The 7,320-nt window shown below is 38.2% G+C and overlaps 1 long non-coding RNA gene across 1 annotated transcript; it reads right to left on the bottom strand.

Moving 5' to 3' along the window:
- Positions 1-362: 362 nt before the first annotated feature.
- LOC125792415 (uncharacterized) lies at positions 363-1,878 on the bottom strand. The gene is made up of 2 exons (XR_007432152.1): positions 1,725-1,878; positions 363-595 (listed from the first exon to the last, which is right to left on the bottom strand). It is a non-coding gene; the product is annotated as an uncharacterized LOC125792415 (long non-coding RNA).
- Between the last annotated feature and the right edge of the window lie 5,442 nt (positions 1,879-7,320).

Raw genomic sequence — 7,320 nt, 5'->3', positions numbered from 1 at the left:
AGTGTCAATTGTAACCACACTGAGTATGTATCTTGCGTTTGAGTATAGTCACGTTTATCTATACTACATACTTATTACTCAAAAAGTAGTGTTAGTAAGTAGTGTAGAATTGGGACGGAGCTACAGTTTTCATCACTTCCTGTGTGCTACACTTTTAACTGTCCCCACAAAATATTCAGAATTTTCTAAATAATGTGAGTTAGAATATAGAAAAAAATAGAAATAGAAAAAATGTTTCATTCAGTGATCATTATGCCTCAAAGAGCTAAAGCACGGATATACTAATGCAGTTTTATAATACATCTTATTTATGTTTTCCTGATAAATATGTTTGCAAGAAATGTAATATATTATTACAGTAGCATTTTTAAAGATCTTTTTATTTTTACAGAAAAATACAGAAAACTGGTAAATGTTTTTTCTTTAGCGTGTTACACAGTGCTAGTTATTCCCTAGCTTCTCTCAGTCTGGGAGACAAAGCTTCTGAGCTTTTTTAGAGCTCTACTTTGTTCTGGGTGTGGAAGCTGAATTCTAGCCCTCGGGTCTCTGGCAGCGCAAGGGTCAAAGGTCAGTAGGTTTTTCTGCCTGCAGCTTCCTGAATCACAGGAAATAAACACAGTGAGATTTGCCAGTGCACAGAAACAGCACTAGATCTAGGTTAGCATGCACGCTAGGTTTTTACTGTAGCTAACAAAACTGGGCTTTATGAAACAATTACTGAATAATTAGCATTATTGTCCTTTATTACTAAAGGTCTAACCTGATTAGTAAAAAAAAGAATAAATAAAGGCAATAATAAATTATATGTAACATAATTTATTAGTAAGAATTTATTTTGTAAAGAAACAAACTGTTTCTTTTTATCCATTAAACCAAACTCATTCAGGAGGTTGAAGATCTTTTTCCAAGATATGTTTAAGCATTTATATTTATCAGGAAATCTGGATATTAAATTACAACAGACCACTAAACTTCATGTGGCTGTCAGATTAGTAGAAGAACAGTAGAGCGTAGAAATCTTCATGTATTGGGATTCCATCGCCTAGCAGCTGCATATAAGCCATTTAATAAACAAACATTTGATAAACACAAGATAGTCGAGCAGAAACTTTTGGCAATATAGTAAATAGAGTCTAGATTATTTAGAAATTATATAAATATAAATGTCCTATGTTTTTCAATAGTTGAGAGAAATAATTAAGTTCTTTTTCAAATACTTTAAGTTCTTTTTGTATAGTACTTTTTCGTTACTGTTATATGGCAAAAATGTATTATCATTTCATTTTTAAATATAACATTTGTTTAAATATGTCATGAGTACTGGACTAATAAAAAAGCTAATACATGACATGGAATAAAATCTTAAAGAAGGTTAAGAAGGTTTTTTCCTTCTCCTGAGAGATTGCTGATTTTGGAGATTAAAAGTTTTTGATTGACAGCAATATTTAGTACATTGTCTTCTTTAAAGGGTAAAAAAACACAAATAATCTACCCTTTAAAAAGCATGTTTGTGTGCTTCAATAAATTAATCATTTAATACTTAATTTAATTAATCACATCCTTGGGTGTCAATATTAATACCATCATATCGATTTAAACATTAATACTGCTTAAAATAATATAAAAAATATAAATATCCTTTACAATAATAATAATAACAAAACTACAATAGTAATAAATATGACATGTGATTAACACAGTCATATAGGGTGTATTGTACATACCTGACACTGCTATGTAAGCTTGTTGATGAATCCTGTCAGCAGTAATGAAGGCCAGTGTTTTTAGCAGCAGGTCAGACGGTTTAACAGTGATACATGACCAGTGAGAAAACTCCCCAACACATCGGGTGTCTTATCCTTGCATGCCAGCGTGACATCCGTTTCCCATTATGACTGCTTCACTAAAGAATGCCCCGCATATAGCCCACTCTTAAAAACCCAGTCTTACAACTGACCTTCTGCCGGGGTCAAGAGCCACTGCACAATTAGTCTGACCTGCTTGTGGCCCAATGGACAACAGTCTGTTTCACCCAGCTAAATTGGAATAGCATGGTGGAAAATGAGATAGTAGATGGTGGCAGATGAAGCCAAAGCTAATTGGAAAATGCATGGAAATGGAGGGCAGTCGGAACTGACCCCTGTGTGTCTTCTCTAATAAAAATGTCCTTCCATTAAAATCAGGAGCCAATGATGGGCTTAAAAACGGAATCCATTATAAATAATGATATCTGCTGTGTGCTTTATTAATATTAACTGCCATATGTAATGTGATCTCATTATTACTCTAAATGTAACATTGAGATTTGGAGATGTTTTATACCAAAAAAGATGATCTAAATAAGGTATTTCAGGTAGTTCATCTATAAGAATGCCTATGGTAACCAGTGTTGGGCACATTACATTAAAAAAGTGATTAGTTATAGTTACTAGTTACTTCTCCAAAAAAGTAACTGAGTTACAAAATGAGTTACTCCACTACAAAAGTAACTAGTTACCAGTAAAAGTAAGTATCGCATTACTTTTGCATTACTTTTGTGTTAATTGCTCCCGTAACATACCTTAGAAATGTAGACTAAATTGGTAATATTTATTGAGCTACACATACAGACATAGTGTAATGCACATGTAACGCAATATGCCAAACATCTTGGCAAGATGTAGAGGTTCTTAATGGAGTCCTGTGTTAATCCATCCCATGTAGCTTGAACATTCTCACACAGTTACTGCAGTATGGGAAGAGTGTTGATAGTGTGTCCAATAGCATCCCACACATTTTCAATCGTGGACAGGTCTGGCGATGTGGTTGGCCATGGCATAGTATTTGTGTCTTTAATCCAAGCTCTTGAGACAGTAGCAGTATGTGGACAAGCATTGTCCTGTTGGAACTGCACACAGAAGTGTGTCTTCCTAAAAGCTAAAGCCACTGGTTGCAAGACCATAACATATAATTGGGTTTTCAAACTGTCCTGTAATGAATACTGTAGCTGATTTTGTATCACATGAAACTGCAAAGAAAACTATAGCACCAGAACTTCTGGATGTGTGGCATATGACAACAAATGATTCATCCTCTCACTGACCACAGCTTCTTTACACACAGAGAACTGTGGGAGCAAATACTGACATGAAATCAATGTGATATAAACTGTTGTTTGTAAAAGTCACTTAATAACTATAATGTTTATGTTAGAATGCCTTAAATTTCAGATGTAAGGTTGGGGTCACTGCAGGTGAATTTTTAAATATTTTGTCAGTAATCATCTCGTAATGGATGCCAATAAAGTTTTACTCTGATTATTAATGATGTATCATTTATTATATGCAGTAAAATATAGAACAGTATTGCAGCTGGTTTCACCATAAACCGAACAACTTCTCACCTGTATGATCTCACATGAGTTCCTTTAAATCCCCTAGTGAGCCAGTGAGGGTTCTGTGTTTAACTGGCTAATCCCCTTGAGGGTTCTACACAGATCTGGCAACCTATGACCAAATCTCAATGTGTTGCCTCCACATTCTCGTTCTCATCGCGTCTTGTCACACCTCTATTTGTAAAGAAATACTCTCATGTTATGCTACTCATACAACTTACTGGAAAATAGCATTAACTTTATTTAAAAATAACAACATTATCTTTATGATATACTTTTATTCGTTTAGATTATACACAACAGTTTTGTCACAACGGTATATTACATATCATCTCCCATATTATCCTGCTTACTCTGCTTTGCTCCCGTACTTGGATCCTAACCTTCTGCTATAGTAAATATTGGTTAGGCTCTTCTACTCCAAACACAGCAATCAATCAGATGACATCATGGTATGAACCTGAGGCCCTGGGTCTCCACCTCCCACTGCAGACTCTAGCATATCAGCAGAACACACACACACACACACACAGAGTGAACAGTGAGACTGATAGAGTCAAGGAGGCTGATAGCACACTCCTTTTACCTGCGGCTTGACCCCTCACCTGACCAGGAAACCTTACAATCACTCTGTTGCAGGCCATTGTGTCCTGTATTTGTTCACAAACACAAGTCTCTGTGAAGGTTGTGGTGGTCTAGGTCAGAGGCTCTAGAGCCTGGGAACATGAGAAGTTTATGAGACCTGACTTCACCTGAGCTTTCTTAGAATGGATGCTTCTAGACCCCCCAAAATGGCCTGGTCAACCTGACCCCAGAGCATTGTCTACATAAGTAAGGCAGATATGCCTGCTTAAAGTGTTAGGTTACAGAGCCAGCAGTGGAATGGTCCAAGTTCATTCTTATGCTCTACTCACATAAATTAAATTAAATTAAGAGCTCAGATTTGTGCATCATGGTTGGTATAGGTTTTTACTACTTCACAAACGGACAGTTTCCAAGCTGAAAAATATGAGCTGTACAGGGCCAGCCAAAGCCTTATCTCGATCGGATTTGTTTCTTTTATGAGATGTCCTCTGTGATTTTACTCCTGTCCGGAACGACCACGTATGTGTTTTTCTCAGACGTCCTCTGAGAAAATTACAGGCTGAATTATACAGTTTTACAGTTTTCGCTGAACTCCGTGATCCTGCGGTAATTTTAGTCCCGTTCAGACTCAAAGTTCTGAGTTTCGTCATCTCACGTTTAAAAAAATAGCTATTTGTCCACTGCCTCACACCGTTATTACACTTTGGATGTGTGTTTTTATGGAGTTCTATGTAAACACAACAGCGAGTGGAAATGGAGGAGCTACTGAACGTGATCAAGAAAACAAAAAACTCACTGGTTCTCCTGTTTTTTTCAATTGCAGTCCGGATGTAAGAGTTCTATCACTGAGTAGAAGTGTGAAATATTTGTTACAGATATGAGAAACATATCCTATCTGGATAAGGCTTAAGAACGTAAATGGAAAATTAAAATAGGGAAAAATAAAATATAAGCAAAATAAATAAAAATATTCAAGAAAAAATGTTTTTTGGCCAAATGTTTCATTTAGTTTATTTTGATTTTAGCGAAACGATCTTATTCTGATATATTCTGATGAATTTTTGACAGACAATTTCTGTAAGCGGATGGGTCTGGAGCAAATTCACTGCACAATTGTTGACTGGAGAGTTTCAGATTTATTAGAGATACAAGATACAAGACTATTTTTTTTGATCAGACAAATTCTGTAGGCATTAAGAATGTTATCAAAGTGTGAAGAGCTTCCAGATAACTTAGGTTAAGAGTTCTAGAGCAATCAAAGTTGTTTTTTCCATAGCCAGAGCCAAGAACTTTTTAGGAACTTGTAAATGACGTGTGAGCATGAAGAGGCTTTCCAAAGTGTGAAGAACATCGAGATAATGTAGCCATAGCCAAGATCTATTTAGGAATCTTTATTTTTAAGACTGTTTGGTAATTTTACACTAGAATATTCACAGTAATTCTAACTAAGACACCTAAGCCCACGCTGCAGTGCTCTCCTGTTTCTGAGATCCTTGCGAGGGTACGATTCCCACGTCTTGGTGAGAAGATGAGAAGGACCTTCTGACATGGAGACCTTGATGCGTATGTGTGTGTGAGAGTGTGTGCTGACCCTAGAATGGCACATCATACCCGCTTCCTCTCTTGGAGCGCTTCCAAAATTACAGGATGAGCTCACGGAGGTTAATTTGCACTCAGACCAGCTCCCCTCACCTTGGCCTTCTCAGCTCCATTAGACACATGAGAGCCTGCTGACTATGAATAGAGCAGCTCTCCCTGCTGCTCACCGGGACACTCTGCTCCAGACGGTGTAAGAGAGAGAGAGAGAGAGAGAGAGAGAGAGAGAGCCCAGGTTCACGCACATCGCTACGCGTCTCTCCCGCTGGGAGTGGGCCAGATGTCCGTGTCACCCACCCTAGAAGGGAGTCAACAGCAAAAACAGCTTAGGATGATAGTTTGCATCTCTGGGATGAAGTGACCCCTCATGCTACTCACTGCTCCTCCCCTCAAACAGTGCAAACGGCCCTAGATAGCCTCATTGCCCTGTTACCAAACAGACAGAAACACTGTGTGGTCAGTGGAGAACCAGTGCCACCCCCTCCCCATCCAAGGCCAGTGGGTGGTCAACCATCTGGATGCATTTTTGTCCTCCTTCAGCTTCTATATTTAATTTGTTAATTTCCTAAGCTGGGACAGGGACAGCTGTACCACCTCAGTGCAGGAAAAAAAAAACACCCAACAAAACTGAATTTTATTCTCTCTCTTTTTTTTATTAGATACTTTATTTCAAAATTTTATCCCATTTTCTCTCCAATTTTCATGGCCAATTACCCAGCCCACTCATTAGGACTAACCCCCTATCACAAGTAATGCCCCAACACCAGAAGAGTGAAGACTAGCACTAGAACACACCTCCTCTGATACATGTGAAATCTTTTTTTGAACTGCTGCTGATTTAGCATTGCCGAGCAGCATCACAGCGCGCTCGGAGGAAAGCGCAGTAACTCGTTTGTGATACATCAGCTCACAGACGCCTTGTGCTGTTCAACATCAACCTTTGGATTGATGTGGGGAGAAAGTGTCATCTACCCACCCAGAGAGAGCAAGGCCAGTTGTGCTCTCTCAGGGCTTCGGTTGCTGATGGCAAGCTACATGAACGGGATTAGAACTGGCGATCTCCTGATCATAGTGGCAGAGCTTAGCCTGCTGGACCACTCAGAGCCCCATGTTATCCTCTCTTTAAATCTGCAAAAAAAAAAAATACAATTATTAACTTGCTGAACTAGATTTTTATGACTGTCTTCAAACTTTTCATCTCAAAAATGTACCCCAAAGGAAATTTAAGTGTAGCCATGAAAGAATCACTAATTTGCTACCTAAAATACCCACGTTTGAATATAGATTTGTAAGTGTGAGATATGTTTCAAAAGATCTTCCTAAAACCCTTACATGGCAAAAGTCAAAAGATGTAGCAGCATGTAAATTCATGAATTATCATAATGTATTACTCCAGGGGAATCAGCAGTGTCTGTCTAGAAATGTATGTGTGAAGATCCACATTCCATGCTGGAGGTCCCACAGTGTTTTTCAGTCTCTATTGGACATGGCCTAAGTGTGGCTTGTCAGAGTGATATAAGAATGTTCTTCACGCTCACTCATCTCATCTGGATTCTTTAGACTTCAATAATAGGATGAATCCTCACAACGTGGCGCATGTATTGTCTTCAGATGAATCAGTATTCCGGATCTTTCTTTATGAAGAAATGCATGCCGCATGTTCCATTTCAAAGATGAAAAGGACCATCTAGACTTTTATCGGCAACCAAAGTTCACAAAGCCAGGGTCTGTCATGGTATGGGGTTGTGTCAGTACACTTCAGTCAC

The sequence above is a fragment of the Astyanax mexicanus genome, chromosome 2 (assembly GCF_023375975.1).
Source record: "Astyanax mexicanus isolate ESR-SI-001 chromosome 2, AstMex3_surface, whole genome shotgun sequence".
In the NCBI taxonomy this organism is placed as follows: domain Eukaryota; kingdom Metazoa; phylum Chordata; class Actinopteri; order Characiformes; family Acestrorhamphidae; genus Astyanax; species Astyanax mexicanus.
The sequence above is the reverse complement of the archived record's forward strand: the minus strand, read 5'-3'. Positions and strand labels throughout refer to the sequence as shown.